The sequence below is a fragment of the Vipera berus genome (assembly GCF_964194415.1).
Source record: "Vipera berus genome assembly, chromosome: 1".
NCBI lineage: Eukaryota > Metazoa > Chordata > Lepidosauria > Squamata > Viperidae > Vipera > Vipera berus.
The window spans coordinates 252,163,236-252,182,097 of NC_138202.1; the positions used below are offsets into that span (position 1 = coordinate 252,163,236).

At 36.9% G+C, this 18,862-nt stretch overlaps 1 long non-coding RNA gene across 1 annotated transcript in view; it reads left to right on the top strand.

Annotated features, from left to right (window-relative positions):
* The first annotated feature begins 14,680 nt into the window (after positions 1-14,680).
* LOC308662448 overlaps positions 14,681-18,862 on the top strand; it is a 29,057-nt gene continuing 24,875 nt past the window's right edge. The window contains exon 1 of the long non-coding RNA XR_014025199.1: positions 14,681-16,942. This is a non-coding gene — a long non-coding RNA (uncharacterized lncRNA). The remainder of the gene's footprint in view (positions 16,943-18,862) is intronic.

An 18,862-nucleotide genomic window follows, 5' to 3' on the forward strand; every position in this document is an offset into this window, starting at 1 on the left:
GGGTTGCTTGGCTGTTAGGTTTCTGCAGATCTTTAACAAAGACATTTTGGAAAGCTTTCAGTTTCTACTTTCAGCACTAAGGAAAGAAATTTTAAACCAGTTTGAAGTAGTCACAAAAGGGGATTTCAGAGACAGAAGCATGTTAGCAACCTTTAAACAGAAGAAAAGGCTCTTCTGGATAAGATCAAAGAGAATATCTTGCCCAGCATCTTATTTCCCTTAAGCTGGGTTTTTGTTATATACCAATCCATAACTGGCCAAACACGCCTTCTGCACTGTAAGAACCCAACACATTCCTTAATTCACACTAACAAGCACATTCAGACAATTGAATTGAATAAAGCATTGTTCCTAAGCCTGTTGTGTGAATGAAGCACACTGGCCAATCAGATGCCTTTGTAAAACCTGCAGGCAGCACATGAAGGCAATAGCCTTTTCTTTCCATTATTCACCAGCATCTGACACTCAGAGGGAAATTCATGTTATAGGAAAAGGAACATTTTTTTTGTCTACCTAGATTTCTTTCAATTAGTTTCATGGACAATACAGAATTCTAAAGTTCTAAGAGAGAAAGAGAAAAGATTCCCCTATCTATCGTTCCCAAAGTCAGTGCAATAATCTAAACTTTTCCCATGGATCATTTAAAAATGTTCCAGAAACTGGAAACCTCCTTCATCAACGATTTGGACAAAGGGATAAATGGGGAACTCATCAAATTTGCAGACGACACCAAGCTGGCAGGAATAGCCAGTACTCCAGAAGACAGGCTTAAGATACAGGAGGATCTGGACAGACTTGAACACTGGGCGCTATCTAACAAAATGAAATTCAATGATGAAAAAAGTAAGGTTCTACATTTAGGCAAGAAAAACCAAATGTACAGGTATAATGTAGCGGGTACCTTGCTCAATAGTAGTAAGTAGTAGTAAGTCCTAGTGAACAATCACTCGGAGTCCTAGTGAACAATCACTTAAATATGAGCCAGCAGTGTGCTGCAGCTGCCAAAAAAGCCAACACAGTGCTAGGCTGCATTAACAGAGGAATAAAATCAAGATCACGTGAAGTATTAATACCACTTTACAATGCCTTGGTAAGGCCACATTTGGAATACTGCATCCAGTTTTGGTCACCACGATGTAAAAAAGATGTTGAGATTCTAGAAAGAGTACAGAGAAGAGCAACAAAGATGATTGGGGGACTGGAGGCTAAAACATATAGGGAACGGTTGCTGGAATTGGGTATGTGTAGTTTAATGAAGAGAAGGATGAGGGGGGACATGATAGCAGTGTTCCAATATCTCAGGGGCTGCCACAAAGAGGAGGGACTCAAGCTGTTCTCCAAAGCACCCAAAGGCAGGACAAGAAGCAATGGGTGGAAACTAGTCAAGAAGAGAAGCAACCTAGAACTAAGGAGAAACTTCCTGACAGTTAGAACAATTAATCAGTGGAACAACCTGCCTCCAGAAGCTGTGCATGCTCCAATACTGGAAGTTTTTTTTTTCCTTTTTTCCCCAGTCTCTTCTTAAAAACAGCCATTTGTCCGAAATGGTATAGGGTTTCCTGCCTGAGCAGGGGGTTGGACTAGCTGGCAACTAGATCGGCTCTTCATAATTCCTTTCTGAATAAAGAGAGGGATTGAGCTTGCCCATAAGTGCTCCACAGAGTTGTTCCTTGCAAGGATGTTGCAAGAAAGCAGTCTAAGGAATGAAGGAATAATCAAATCATTTTCAAATAATAGAAAATACTTGTAGCTCAGGTTTTAGATTTTGGCTGTGGTTTGTTCTCCAAGGTTATTTTAATATAATTGTACCACCAACTGACCACACTGGCACTCAAGGCATTTATGAGCTAAGGAGAATAGGATAAAAAAATCCTGCTGATGATGTTACCTAGTTTTGTAATGAAACGTTCAGAAATTATATTAAAACAAGCTTGGAGAACAAGCCACAGCCAGAAACCATCTTTTTGCTCCACCTGTCGTGAATACCTTCCAAAGGACACTGAGTTTGCATACAGTTAGTCCTTGAGTTAAAACCATGATTGGCCCTGTTAATTATGGTCCTCTATCCTATGTCCTATATAAAGCGGGTCACCATGTGAACAGACTTGATTTGATGACCTTTTTATGGAGGATATTTAGTGAATGCTGTGGTCATTAAGCAAACTCATTGTTCCCTATGGGCAGTTTTTTACGTAAACTAGAAATAAACATGGGTTTCGGGCAAAACCATCATAAATCACAGTTATGTGAACTATTGAGCATTGCGGGATTCAAATATTAGTTTATCAAAATATAAATACAGAAATACAAAGAAAAATGATAATGGGAAAATAAGGGAGGAAAAGGGGAAGAGAGAAAAGTGCAGGGTAAAGGAGAAAAATAAAAACGTTGACTTTTGACTCCTTTAAGTGCAGAAGAATTAGGTAGTACCATAAAACCTCAACTTCTTATCTCTATATGACAATATATACTAGCTATTTCTATAACAAAGCCCTATGTAATCAGCAAAACCCAAAATGAATGTTTAATTTTTTTCCACCTCAAGCTCAACGTCCAAAAGCCATTTCCAAGTAGAAACAAAACTAATTGTGTTCTTTTCTCTAATCAAAGCAGTCAATTTAGCCACCTCTGCAAACTCCATCAACTTTTACAGCCATTCGTCCTTTGTGGGAATCAAAGTATCTTTTCCTTTTTGTGCATAATCTTGCTGCTCTCAACATATATAACATCAAAACTCCATTCTCCCCCAAATTCTTTATCTATTAAACCTAGAAGAAAATTCTTTGGTTTTATCTTTATAATTACTTTAAGCATTTTTTTATTAATATATAAATCCTACTCCAGTATTCCTTTGCTTTGTCACGTGTCCACCATAAATGATGAAAAGTTTCTTCTTTACGTTTACATTTCCAACATTCATCTGAAATGCATTTATACGTTCTTGACAATTTGTCCGGTGTTAGATACCAATGGTATATCATCTTATAAAAGTTTTCTTTTAAATTATAATTTAATGTGAATTTTAGACCTCTTGTCCACATATTCACCCAGTGTTCAAGAATTACATTATATCCAAAGTCCTTTGCCAACCATGGGGCATTGCCAACAGCTGTAAATGAGGACTAGTTGCTGACAGCCCAAAATGTGGCCATGTGATCGTAGTGGGAGGGAGGGCAACATCGGAATTGTGAAATTGGGTTATAAGTAAGTTTTGCGGGGGAGGGGTGTCTGTCGTAACTTCAATTGGTCACTAAGTAACTAGTGATAAGTCAAGAACTGTATGTACTTCCTTTTCTAATCACTTTTGTAAATTGTTAAGTGCTTTTCAGCTATTAGAAGCATTTAGATTGACAGGTTTTACAGCACTGGGAGTAAAAATTTTAAATACAAGCTTAAGAATTTAAAAATTATTTTGGAATAAAGAGCAAAAGGGTGGTTAGAGCTTTGATTCCGGAAAGTTACAAATGGACTAAGTGTCCAATTAGATTTGAACTAAGGTTTTGGAATCAATTATAAGAATCTTTCCCATGGAAAATGCTTTTGTATTGAATTCTTTAAAGAAAAAACAGGATGAGACTTTGAAGGTCAGACACTAGAGTCACAAGGAATGAAAGATTACAATTAAAGAAGAACAACTTGCTAATACAGAATGAAGAAATATATTTTATCTTTAGTCATTTTGAAGGATATTTTTGAACAATGGACCCCAAAACATAGAGCCAGTTTGGTATAGTGGATAAACTGCTGGCCTAGAAATCAGGCATATATGATTTCTAGGCCCAGCTTAAACATGAAAGCTGGCTGGGTGACTTTGGGCCAGTCACTCAGCTCAATTCACCTCACAGCGTTGTTGTGTGGAAAACAGGAGGAGGAAGAAGTTTATTCACCACCATGAGTTATTTAGAAAATTAATAAGGGCAGGATAAAAAATAAGTTAATTTTAAGAGTGCCTTCCTCTGTAGATAAACTGTACCTAAAATAAGTTATGGAAAAGGAACACGTTCTGTTGGACAAGACAGACTGATCTGAAAGTGGATAAAATGACAGGCTACATGAAAAAGATGTTATATTGGACATACAGATGAAACCAGCTGATGTCTTAATAATTAAAAGAAATATACAGGTAAATGAAAAGAGTGACCTGAATAACATTCCTATATTGGATATACAAAAGAGACTTGTTAAAGTTTGGAAGAATTTTGTGAGAAAAGACAAAAATGAAAAGAAATCAAGCTCTAGCATTTGATCAAGGTTAAAATAGATATGTTATTACCTCTAGCAACCCTTAATGGACTTTTGCTGAACCGAACCAAACGAGGCCTTGTTTATAGCCAAAATTATATTTCTTTGCTTTTCCTTTACTATTTTTTTCTTTATAATTTCCTTTTTAGTTTTTCTTTTCTATACTTTCTATTTTTTTTAGTTTGCATTAGTGTTTTTTAATTGTAATACTTGGTACAATTGCTATAAAATGAGCATTTCACTAAAATAATAGTTTTTTAAAAAAATGTTTCAGTTCCAATCTGCTTGATAATAGGACTTTAGAAGTTGTCTTTCAGTATGGATGTTAAATGCAGTTAATACGTAAGTACTTTCATTGGTGCCTTCTAGATGCCTTTGAGGGGCTGTGTTAATTGGCGATTCTAGAAAGCTGCTGTATTGTGTTGTTTTTTATTCATGTGGAAGTTTTCGTCTTGTTGTTGTTAGTTGCGAAGTCGTGTCTGACCCATTGCGACCCTATGGACAATGTTCCTCCAGGCCTTCCTGTCCTCTACCATCTTCTGGAGTCCATTTAAGCTCAGGCCTACTACTTCAGTGACTCCATCCAGCCACCTCATTCTCTGTCGTCCCCTTCTTCTATTGCCCTCAATCTTTCCCAGCATGTTATTTTTTATTCATGTGGAAGTTTTTGTCTACATATCCTCAATTTCAGGCAATGGAATTATTAAAAGCCTTTCATCTGCATCCAGTTGCACAAAAGCAGTAAGTAGGTGAGTCAAAGATTCATTATTGACAACTGAAATTGTAGCATCTATTTATGTGCTTTCTTTTCAGTTTTCTATACCTGGCTGGAATGTATGAACATGGCACCATTGCTGCAAATGTTGATGACATCCTCTGTTATTTCAATGTATTTGAAATACCTTTTCAACTGATGTCCCAAATTTGTTTGGAAACAAAACCATAGGTAGCATAGGCATTGCTACATTTAATTTAATGATGTGAAAATAGGAACACAACCCATTTAAAAGCTGACTAGGATTGTTATGTTGCTAATGAAAGATACAATTGATTAACGTCAAACAATGAATGGCTTTGAAGTTGCTTTCTAATGAATTGCTTTTAGACAAAGAGCCATTATGTTTCAGATTAATTTTCTGCTTTGCTTTCTTTCTGAGAGACAACAGGCAACCTCATTGAGTTATGTTATAATGAAGTAGCCCAAGCTATACTGTTGGAAAATGTTGACAATATCTATGATTCACACATTCTGACTCTCTGAGATAAATACAAAGGTTGCCTTATAGTACAGTGGCCTAATAACATTTGTCATAATATAACATTAATTTGATGCATAGCCCAAAATTGGGCAGAGGGGTGTATTCCAAGAGCTGAGCTATGTACAAATAGCATTTTTGATATCTTATATGCAGTATACTCCATTCTGCAAATTTAAGGGTTATTGTGCCAGTGGGTCCTATTATTCAATTGCATGATAGGTAGAAGATATGAATAACAGTTGAAAAACAATTAATTTTATCTCAACAGAGTCTACAAAATCTTTACATATCAGGAATGATAAGAAAAAGAAAAGGCCATATGTTACTAGAGGACCACATTTTCTGAATGCAGAAATTCTCAGAAGGAGTTTAAATGATTAGATGATAATCAGGTGCTAATAAAATTCTACAGAATCAAGAAAGCAAATTCACTTGTTCCATCCTATGCTAGGAAAAGAGATGATATATTTGAGGAAAAATAAGTCTTTGCATTTAGATTATAAAAGCTTCCTAAGAATGTGAGGAGTTGAATTGTATTAGATTTTTCTCTGTGGAAGAGATTCATTGCAACAGCATGAACTAGATAGCCAGATGTTGCTTCATTCATTGGTGTACACACACATTTAGAGCCCTTAAAACACAAATCAGGTTGGGAGTTTTCTAATAGTAATAATAATCTGAGTTTACTGCAAGATGTCTTATTATCATGTTTATTTAAACTCATATGCACAGTGATAGATGCAGGAACTCTTGTTAAAAATGTATACATGCACACAATCAATATATATCCACAGCACAGCCAATATATATTACAACAAAATCGGATTAGCCATTTTAAATCCAGAGAATAATGGGTTAAAATACATTGATGCTTATAGCTTGATATGGATTGCACAGGTGAAAAACAGCTCAGTTGATATAATATAGACCAGCTTCAACTCCCAGAATTATGGGAATTCCACACATTTTAAAGGTGCCAGGGTTGAAAAACATTGATGTTTCTAATCGACTTTGTATAAAATTTGGGAAATAGCATAATTAGGGCCAAATATTGCCAAATAAGAATAAGAAAAAAAAGGATTAGGAAGATGAGAGAAATAGAGATGATAATTATGATTACCTTGTTTCAGGGAAAAATGAAAATGGTGGCCCTCACACCCTGAATGGATTGTACATACTTAAAATAGTGTATAGTAACACCAAGACTTTCACTATGAATTTTATTTTTTTTAATAAATATTTTATTAATTTTCTAATTTTACAATCATAAGTACTGAATAAACAATGTGTTGTCTGGGTCCACTGGTAATAATTCAGTGGTACATATTAACTTTCTCAATCTAGTTCCAATACTACACCATCTAGTGCTTCCTTGATCCTCTCTTCTTCTAGTGGTATGCATTTTTCCACACCGGGCAAATACAATTCTTGTTACATCTACAATTAAATATAGACATCTTCATCACATTTTTCTGGTATTATACATAATATCGATAGTGTGAGTTTATAATATCTTTTTTAGCCAGAACATATTTCAATTTCATTTGCACTTAAAATCCATTTGTTCAATCAACATACTGTTTTCCCCGCTTTTGTAATATTTTAATTTCCTATAAATGTTCAAAATATCTCTATCCCTTATAATTTTCTCATAATAAATTATATTTGGGGAACCAAAAGCTTTCCTTTTGGTTATATTTGGGGAACCAAAAGCTTTCCTTCAAACCCTTTTATAATTTTCATATTTCCCATCTCATAACAAAGTATAATATTCTAGTTACAAATCCTATCCTCCTAATTATAACACTTTTATTTCTAAAAGTTATCTATTTTCTTAACCATATTCAAACATCTGTTTAATAGTATAATATCCCATCTAATATGTCAAAACCTCTATTTTCCTCAGTCTTACTCTAACTTTCTTCCTTTGCCAAATAATTTTCCAAGTCAGTGCATTTGAATCATCAAGTAATTCTTCCTCTGTTTTTTGTGTATATTGTTTGGAATGAGGAAGAGAATTTGATTGAAGTATTTTTGAAAGAATGCTCAACCCATTTATATTCATTAAACAGCCTACATCCTTCTCCTTCAGTTTTTCTTTTCATTTCTTGTTTGTCAATATTCAGTATTTCTCATAACAGCTTTGTCATCTGTTCGATCAGCTCTTCTTCCTTATCCTCAAATGTGTTCTGAGATCTTGACAAGTAAGACATCTTTTCCATTTCTGGTGTTACCATTTCATCTTCTAATTTTTCATTTGTCTGTATCTGTCTGTTAATTCCTTCCTTTAGGTCCTCCATCTTTGGACCCGTCTCTTCTAATTTTCCTTCTGCTTTCTGGGTTACTAGTTCCTTTTTTGTAGTCATTGTCTGAATTTGTAAGTTTAGGTTAGAAAATTGTTTTTATCTCATTTGCGTTATTTTTAGTCTCATCATGAAATAAAACAATTGTCTCTTGGATTGATTTCAACATAGAAAGAATTTCTTTCTGAAATTCATTAACATTTTCTTGTTGGTATATCAGGCTGGGGGCTTTGGTTTTTTTGTTTTTTTTTTAACCATTTGAGTCTAAGTATGGAACACTCATTTTGTTTTTGTATGCAGACTTTATAGTCCAATAGGGTCCCCAATACAGATAAGCAGCCCAAGAGGTTTTTTCCCCCCTTTTCCCAGCTGCAGTCTGCAAAAGTGAGTTTCCTGGAACAACAAAGAGTCTTATCTAAGTCCGGGTTCAAGCCAAGTTTCCTTTAAGCATAATAAATTGTAGTGCCGTGATTCACCACTAGATGTCATTGATACTGTCTTCCAGTTTTCCAAATCCAAGCCTATTTTACAGACTTTCAAATATCTTTTCTAAAAAAAAAGTCTCAAAGGTACTTTTACTCCCCAAATTTCAAAGCTATATATCTGTATTAATTCCAAATTAATCTTGTAGTTTTGTCTATTTCCCCCAAAGCAATTAATTTGCCGCTTTTCTTTTCCTGAGGGAGAGAGGCAAAAACTTCCCTTCCCTCTTTCATTGGGGAGGAATCTTTGCTTTGGGCATTCTTTTTTTCCAGGAAAGTATTATTAAGGTCATAAAAAGAGGATAAAATCTCATCCAGTTCCATCCATGTTGCTCAAAAATTGCTAGTTAGTGCTTATCTTTGGTGGTCAGCAGCTTTTGACTGGCCACACGAATGTAGTCAGTCTACATTCGTAGACTGACAGTTTGGAGGTCTTCCTCGGATCCAGCAGAAGGGCCACCGCCCCTCCACGATTGATGAGGGTCCCCTCCATCACCTCTCTGAGGCAACTTTTGTTTCTTTTTAGGGTCCCCAGCGGGGCAAAATCAAACGTGGAAGACGGACCCCTATCTTCCTATGCCTGTCATGCCACAATGCCTAACCGAAAGTCCTCAAGCACCGAATTTTAAAAGAATAAAAATATCTTATATGAATCACATAAAGTGTCCAAGATAAATGATTTCAAAGTTCTTGTACTTAAAGTAAAATCTAATAAAATCTTAGTCATAACTTGTGACCAAACCCTACTTAGTTTTGTTCTAAAACAATTTACTCAATTCTACTATGCCATTATATTACATAGTTTAATGCCAATCAGCACCACGGTACATTTTGTCAACTTTCACACTTCCTTTAATACATTTCTTTTACTTAATTCTCTAAGAATGAAATAGTTGTCAAAATTGCCAATCCTAAGCAAAGCCAAACAGAAAAAATATTTCCATAGCTACATATCCACATATCTACATCTCATAGAATGTTTTTTTTTCTCAGAAGTATTGCCTGACATATCTGCTTAAGATAAACATTTAGATTATTAGAATATGGTCAAAGGGAAAGAACTCAAGGTGTAGGCCAACATGATAACAATGATTTCTAATACGGCAACATAATACAACTTAAATTTGATCGTTGCCACCAGCGGAGTGAAGAGGGTTATTTTTTATTGTTTTTATCTTGGGTTTTTATTGTTAAATGCAGTCTAGAGTCATTGAGAATGAGTTGGGTGACCATATAAATTTTCTTAAACAAACAAACACAAACAAACAAACGGGTGGTGTTGCATTCTATGGGAGGATTCTACTGGAAGATGAGAAGCAGAATATTTTCCATCTTGGAAAAGTTGGAGAGAAGAAATAAATTATGACCTGTTGTCCTTGCTTTTTTATCCACTGTTATTAATGATCCAAACTACATTTTCAAGGGACAAAGAGAACTGAAGAGGAAAAAAAAAAGTTTAACATCAGGAATGTAATCACAGCATCACAGTCAGTATACTGAAAAATTAGGATAATGTTCATACCCTAAATACTGCAACATGTTTACAAATTCAATTTGATAGAAAAATTACCCAGAGATAGTGAATGGAGAGTAATTCTAATAATTGTCAGGGATACAGTATATCCATTTACATCCTCCAACAATGTGAAATTCTTTGAATAAAGTCCAGATTTCAGAGTCCTTGTACTTAAAGATCATTACAGGTTTATAGTCACTTTTTAATAATTGCTGGTTGATTTTTCCTTCTCCCAAATATGTAAGTGGATTGGGAAATGCAGGGCTTTAAGCAGACAGCAGAGGCTGAATCTGATTTCCAGAGAACATCCTGATGGGTTGTAGGTATTTGAAATAACAAGGTGCCTCCCCACTTCTTCTGCCCAATTGGGCTAAATGAGTTCACTGTCTAGCTTGCTAGGACCCTAATATCTCACAGTCAAATTAAATTTGATGTTGGAGATTCTGATGAGTTTGCTGTTTTGCTAAAAGTAATCAAGAGTGAGAGGAAAATGGCCCCCTTCCCCACAATTGCCCATGGCAAATGCCTGCAGTATTTAGTTCGGCTAGCTGTAGAGGCGTAAGCCATTTGTTTCCTTTGACACACACACACAAGATTAAATATGATTGCAGTCCGACATGTCCTCTGGAATTGTTTAAAGGGAAGAAACAAAGTAATGTATGTTAATCTATTGTTGTAGTTAGTGTAGTTTGTTTCTATCCAGACTGCACAGGTTTTTTTTTTTCTAAACTACTCCCAAGTCAGCAAAAGCTTGCCTTGAGACCCCTATAGTAATTCACTATAGTGAATTACAAATTTGGGAATTATGTATTAACATTTTGGGGATTAAATCTGAAACTATAATCAAGCATCATTTTAAGCAAAACTGGTAACAGACCCATTCATAAAAATCACAAGCAAGCTTGCACTGTTATTGTTCAAAGTGATTTCCTATTCTCTATAAACTCCATTATTGGAGATTTAAAATGTCTATATATCTACCTATATCTATAATTACCATCTGCTCATCATCACACTGTTTTGCTAGATCTTTGCCAAGTCATTTTTTTATTAAAAAAAATCTATCAATGTAATTATGTTTTGCCAGAGAGTGTATCAAGCTGCATGATCATTATCTATGTGTGAGCATCTGGAGGCATAAGGATGTAGTTGAACAACAAACATTTTAATTTATATTCATGATAAGTCAGTGCTGTAAAATGTATAGAGCATAAATATATTGGCATGTTAATACTTGTAGGACAATGGTTATTAAAAAAAGGATTATAGGGAAATAGCTCTCAATGCCAACTATATATAGCCAATAAGGCATTTTGCTTGGAAATAACAAATTATCTTTATTTAATCTGTTCAGGACGTCAGTAAAAGCAACATGGAAAAACCTTAAAAGAACAACAATTTTTCATAGCTACCAACTCACCCATCAAGAAGCTCTTTTATTCTTTGAATTACCTAAAATTGCAAATGTATATGAATTTGCTAATAGGTTTCAAACAAAATACCTTGTATGGATTTATATAAATGAGAGAATTTGTTTCAAAAAAAATTATTTCGTTTCCAGTTGCTTCTAACGTGGTAGTTTAAAAAAGGCTGTTATAAGTCATTATTTCTTCTCCCCCCCAAAAAAAAAAATAAATTAAAAATATCCCAGGTTCACTGGAAAAAAAAGTTGAAGGATCATGATGCTAAACACATACCAGACAGGAACTGGAACAGGAATGGCTTCTTTTTACCATTTGTGAGAAACTATGTAATTTAATTTAATTTAATTTAATAGTTGCATTTGTATACCGCCCTTTCCCTGAGGACTCAGGGCGGTTTACAGGGAATTTAAAAATCAAAACATACAAAAGTTAAAACCAATTAAAAAGCATTAAATTCACCCTGTACATTAAAACCCCAGTTAAAATTTTCTCCTCAGCCTGGGCCCGAGAGCTCAAAGAGCCAGGTCTTCAGGCCCCGGCGGAATGATCGGAGGTCGGGAGCAGTCCTCAGTTCTACCGGCAGCTGGTTCCAGAGGGCAGGCGCTCCCACTGAGAAGGCCCTATCCCTGGGTGTCACCCGCCGGCAATCTCTCACCGGCGGAACCCTGAGCAGACCCTCCCTGTGGGAGCGCACTGGGCGAAGGGCGTTTGATGCCGGCAGCAGGTGTTCCCTCAAATAGTAGTTAAGAACAGTTTCCTTCCCATGCATTTTTCTCTCAATATTATGTGGACAAATCTTTGTATATGAAAGCGAGACATGGTTTATTGAGGAGATTAGTCTGGCATCTTTAAGTCAGATCAGCATATAATACTGTAGAATGTGTGGGCTTTTAAAGAAACCTGCATTGGGAAACATACTGCAAGTAATAGAGGACTACTGCAGAACAGAAACACACGTACAGGAGAAATTCCACAATACTTTCTTACAAAAGATTTTAGAGCAGTACATTTCGGACCGTACAAGTATATTTTACAGGCTCATCAGTCTGTCCCTTTTCTGCACTAATACAGTATGTGACAATTCCCTGTGACAGAGAATGACAGTTTATAAATCAGGTAGAAACAGTTGAGCTGAGTTTTTCAACCGAACACAGGAGGGAATTTAAACTTCATTTTCCATGGACTTCTGCCTTTTCAGTTCTCCGATCCCACCCCCACCCTTGTACACAAGAAAATTGCTTTTACCTAGTAAGGATGAATCTTCTCACGTCCATGATGTTTTCTTTTAATTCCTGGAGTATCAAGAAAGTCTAAGGCTCTTGAAGGGGTTTCCTTCATTGTTTTTACTATCCAGGCAGTGTTAAGCAGGAAATTATTGCTAGATCATGATGAGCAGGCAGAAATGAAAATTAATTCAAAATAGAAGGAAATGTGTTTAATTTTGCTGGTTCTTGCTCTTGCAATCCCTGTTTCATTTTCTTATACAATTCCAGAGAGCCTTTCAAAGTTGCAGTATGTGGAAGTGATTTTTGAATGGGGGAAGGGGGGCAGAGAAAAAAAGAAAATGGCAAAAATGACCTTCTGCTAATTGCAGAATTACCTAGTTCCTGTTAGATTGTATCAGTTCTAGGATAATTCAAAACAGTCTCAGTTGCAACTTGGCAGAAAGTCACAAAGAAGCTGAGATTATAAGATTTTCAGGACACTAATTTGCTTAGCAATAAAAACCCCACATGGAAAACTGTTGGAAGTATACACAATGTCATGATTGCAATCAGTTATTTGAAATCAACTATGTGATGACATTTTAAAATTAATTTTCAATATAACACGGTAGCAAGTTCTTAGAGAAACACATTGTTATAACTAAAAGTTGTTGATCTTTGCTTGATAGAATGTCAAGGATGTACATTTGGCCTCTATACCTGGATATAATTCACTTCCTCCTTCAATACCTGATGACAAGTACTCACAATGAGGAATGTTTCTGAGGTAATGTGTCATTTAATTGTGATGGTTCACCCACGTATGCAAGTTACCATGTGATGCATTTTTAAGAAAGTAAGAAAAAAATAAATGAGGTAAGTGAGATGTATGCATGTGAACAGCCCATTTCTGGAAATCAGAAGTTACATCTTCTGTTGTGCAAAATATAAATATTATAATATTTGTTTTCCTTGTTTAATGTTATTTGCACTCTTTTGCTCATGCATATTTATGCATATGTATTACATACAAAATGTGTTTCAAAATAGGAGCCTTGGTGGAGCAGTAGGCTAATGCCTCAAAATAGGAGTAGCAGTAGGCTAATGCCTCAAAATAGGAGCCTTGGTGGAGCAGTAGGCTAATGCCTCCTTAAGTAACACCAGCTGCCTGCAATTAGTGCAGGTTCGCATCCCACCAGGCTCAAGGTTGACTCAGCCTTCCATCCTTCCGAGGTAGGTAAAATGAGGACCCAGATTGTTGGGGGCAATAAGCTGACTTTGTAATAATGCCGCTTGGGGGCGGGCGAAAGCCCTAATAAGCAGGCATATACATAGAATGAAAGCTATTGCTAAGCACATTGGTTTGTGCTTAAATTGTAAGCCGCCCTGAGTCTTCGGAGAACGGCGGGATATAAATGGGATTAAAATAAAAAATAATAATAAAAATAATAATAATAGTCCTTGTAGGAAAACATTAGAGTTTTGTATGATTTTTGAATGAGCTGTAGAACAGCACGAAAGAGAATAACGTTAGTTAAGTTGTTGAAACTACATGATATAACTTGCTTTATGTTTTTATTTCATCGATACCCTGATCTATTTCCTGCTTTGGATGTTGTGTGGATATTAATTGCCCCATTTTCATCAGTGTCTACCATTGATATGAGACAAGGCTGGGATACAAAGAATGGTTCTTGCTAACACCATGCTCAGATAAATTGCTATCCCTGGAAGAGGAAGTCCTGATTCATCAAGAAATCTAGACTCAAGAAATTGGCCTAAACCAGTTACCGTATTTTCCGGCGTATAAGACGACTGGGCGTATAAGATGACCCCCCAACTTTTGAGATGATTTTCAAGATTTTTCGTCTTATACGCCGGAAAATCAGCGAGCCCGGGAAGGCACGCCCTCCTCTCTCACTGTGGAGGAAGCAGGGCAGGCTGACGTCTGGCGGGAGCCCGCAGGACAGTCCTGCGCACGCGTGCACTCCCCGGCTGCTCCTTAGCAGCTGGGGAGTGCGCACATGTGCAGGACTGCCCTGCCGGCTCCCGCCCGACGCTCTTCCCTCTTGAGGCAGCATCGCTCCCCGGCTCCTAAGGAGTCCTCGGGGATGCTGCCTCAAGAGGGAAGAGCGTCGGATGGGAGCCGGCAGGGAAGGAAAGTACTTTGCAGGACTGCCCAGGCGGCTCCCGCCAGACGCCACCCGCTGATTTTCCGGCGTATAAGACGACTGGGCGTATAAGACGAACCCCCAACTTTTGAGGTGATTTTCATGGGTTAAAAAGTCATCTTATACGCCGGAAAATACGGTAGCTTATTTGGGTCAATGTGGGGGTCACATGACTATTTCATTCTGGGAAGCCCAAGGTACACGTAATTCAGGAATAACCCACCCCCAGAAAGAAAGGTAGGTACAATTATTTGTGCTAACTATCTGGAATACCTTTCTATATTGTAGATGGGGAATTCTGACGGGAGACAAATCAATGAAACCAAGAAGATTGCTTTAGGTTATGAGCTAAAGTCTTATCCATTGGAGAAGGATGTGGAATTTTTGCTATAATGGGGTTATTAAACTACCATATAAGAAATCACAAGGAACATTGGCTCATAAAGTTTATAGCTTTTGTTTTCTATATACGTATTCTCAGAATATGGGTTATATGGCAACTCTTAATACAGAAAGCAATTATGGTAAAAAAAAATAGTATAACAGAGAGCTGGTGGGGTGATTCCTTTGATAGGAATATAACAGTGGAATGATACTTTTTTTAAAAGCAACTTCTAGAAGCAATACAACTGGAAAAGGAAATACAGTGCATACTAAAAATATTTATTCTTGCTCAGAAATCCAATAATTTGGCAATATCATAGAGACCATCAGGATTAATCTTTTCCCTATCTTCATTTCTCTCCCCCCCGCCCCCAAACAATCACAGAATGTACAGATCAGTCTGACATCAACACCTGGAAAGGCAATATATCATAAAGAAATTATTTGTAAATACCTTGACAATAGTTTGGTCTAGTGGTTAATGTACCTGGCTAGAAGGTGGGAGACCTGAGTTCTAGTCCCTCCTTAGCCATGAAAGCTGGCTGGATGACCTTGGGTCAGTCATTCTCCTCAGCCCCATTCACCTCACAAGGTTGTTGTGGGAAAAGAGGAAGGTATGCTGGATATGTTTACTGCCTTGAGTTATTTGTAAAAATAATAAAGGCAGGAAATAAGTAAGTAAGTGGTAACATAAGGCTTTGCCAGGCTAACCATTAGAAAAATGAGCTGAACCTGAAAAAAAGCAAAATTCTTCATTTTGGAAACAGAAGTCAAATGCACAGGTATAGGATAGTGAATACATGGTTTAGTAACTATGAAATTGCTGCAAAAGAAAAAGAAAAAAGGATAAGGTAATTTTAGACCATGTCAACAAAGTTCAAAATCATGAACTTCTATTGCATTCTGTTCTGGTGAGATTCACCAATGGCTCCTTCTTTTAGGCTTTATACTTTTCAGACTGACAGAAATTGGCCAGATAAGAGCAGAGAGGATACTCATGATTAGAAACTAAGTCCTACTAAGAGAGATTGGAAGAATTAGAAATGTTTATCTTTGAGAAGGCTGAGGTGGATAGGACTGCACTCTTAATAACTCTAAGAGGATATCAGAGAGAAGCAGCCCAAGACCAAATTCCGTTATTCAGAACTGCAGGACCCAAATTAATGCAACTAATTGCAAGAAGGCAGATTCTGGTTTAAAGTTAGAAAAAAACCCCTCCTAAATTAAGATATCTGGTATCATTTAATTACTCAAAGGTGAACTCCCTTTTGCTACATGGATTAAGGGAAGATGAGACAGCCATCAGTTATAGGTGCTTTAATTTATATTCCTGCCAACTCAGGGGTACATGTACATCTTACATTTGAAAGCATACAATGAACAAGGTGTTTGTGATGGGTGCCCTGAGCACTGTAAGGAACTTTGTTTATAATTATTGGTGTTAGCATTGTTTTGCCAGCATAAATAGAAATATATATTTGCAGCAGTGACATAGTTTCGTTACCCTGTTATTCGTGATTCTGTTTCGAACTCCATACTTTGAATTTCTATTATTCTCCTATGTCAGTAAAAGCCTAAATCTAAATACACATCCTGATCCATGGAGAGTCAGGTATTCAGGGAGCAACAGCTAGAAGTCTCTCAGTAGTAGTACAGTACATGGAGTATGGATAACACAATTAAGAAAGAAATTTGAGCATCAACCATTTTGAATGGATACAAGCAGAATTAGCTGATACATTTACTCAGAGTTTGATTTCATAAAGTTGAAGGTCCTGAATTTTTCAATTGTCCTTTGTTTCAAGGATTCATAAAAGTGATAGTTGAATTCAAGATAGCTGGATGGGAAAGTCTCCTATCTCCAAATCTGTCATCTTACTCTCCTTGTTAATGGACTTTCATTTATTATGGATGAAGTTTAGGAGAATGCCTTCCATCTTCAGTGAAAAAGTTCTGGTAAGAATCTTTTAAGTGGCATTGATTAAATATGTGGAACAATCATTCAGAACGTAAGATTAAATCACTTATCCTTACAAAACATTGTATGTACTGAGATCTCACACACACTCAAAAGTCCAAAATGCTCAAATTCTAAAGCTCATTGCAAAACATCTAGGTTAAAATGCTGTGTATCTATAGTTATCACAGCAGGAAAACTCTCTTCAGACATCATGAGGACATTGGCACCCACGACAATCAAAGCTGGGCTAGATGGATGAAGTATGTGTTATTGGTGAATCTTCTTATACATCTATTGTATTATTGCTGCAATTAATATTTCTTATGGTATAGGCAATCAGCGGCTCAGATGCTGCCTGCCATCCCCACAGCAGTGTATTTACAACTCCCCAGCATTCCAAGTTGTATCACCAAAATTCAGTGGCAATGTGGCCAAATTTGGTGGCGGTGGGGAGAGTTGTTTTTTTTTTAAAGATGGGAAGGGAAGTAGCTTTCCTCCTATTCCCATTTTGACTGCCCCTCCCCAACACATTCATTATGGTGAGATCATAGCATTACTAGATAGTTTCAAGGTACTCTCCTGAAAGTCAAGAATCAAAACTTCAGTGCAAACCCCATCCTCCAAAGTTGCCCACTCCTGGCATGGAACAATAGTTGGGAGGCGGGATGTGTGCTTTTAAGGTTAGACAAAACAATAAATTGTCCTGTGGGAACCAAGGTCACTGCTTCTTGGGTTTTGGTGGGCTGAGCCTTCCATTAGAAAGCCCGCCAAAGTAGTTTATTGGGGAATGTGATTAATGACATATTACTGGGGTGGGAAGTTCAACTTTGTAACTTTTGGGAGGGAACGTCAATCTTGGTTTCACTTTTGATCCTACCGATACTTTGTAGCCAATAAATATGTTCTTTAAGGAAACCTCTTGCCTTGGAGTTCTGTATTTATTGGACTCATCTATTGGCACCATGACATTAGACTGATAGTAAGGCCTAATCCTGTAAATTTCAACAGTCTAAAATGGCTTCCTGTCAGTCAAGCCTTAAGCTGATTAGGGATTTAAAAGTTAATACCAGTCTAGAAATACAGTCTGAAAACCAGTGCTGATTTCACCACAGGAGGCATATTATACTTGTCTTACACTGATCAGCAGGCTCGAAGCCGTATTTTGCAGCAGATGTAACATCTAGATCAGGGGTGTTAAACTGCTGGCCCACGGGCCGGACATGTCACGCAAGAGCCACGCCTCCCCCATTGCCAGCAATGGCAAAACCGTCCCGATACATTGCGTGATGTCACATGACGTCATGAGTTTGACATGTCTGAACTAGATGCTCTTCAAAGATAATGCCACATACAGTGCTTTGTAATAATCAAGACGGTACATGATCGTAATATTGATAACCATCACCAACCTTGACTGGCTTAGGAATATGAACCAACTTAGGATCAAGAAGCACTTCTGAGGTTTTACATACGGCTCTTTCTCCTAAATGATTTTTAACTGCATCTCTTTTGTACCCAAAATGCATGTCCAATACAGAATCTTTAGAGCAATACTGTATAGATTTGTATGAAATCTTTCTGATCCACTGCATCTTCCATAATTCCCATTAGAGGTTCCTTCCTCCAATGGCTTTGAAAAGAGATTCCGCCAATGATTCCAAGGTACTTTGCAACAAATAATGACCTCATTTAGTCAAACAGCACGCAGTGTAGCTAGTTAGCCAATAAGCTTTTCAGTATCTCTCCCAACTGCATAGAATAAAAATAATACAAAGTATTATTGGCCTACCCGAGTGGGCTTTGTATTATCAAGCATCTGTATTAACATGGGTGAAAGAATGCATAATGCTTAGGAATAAAAGGTTGTTATATTTGGAGGGACATGACTTACAAATGGGGTGGCACGCTTTTTTGTG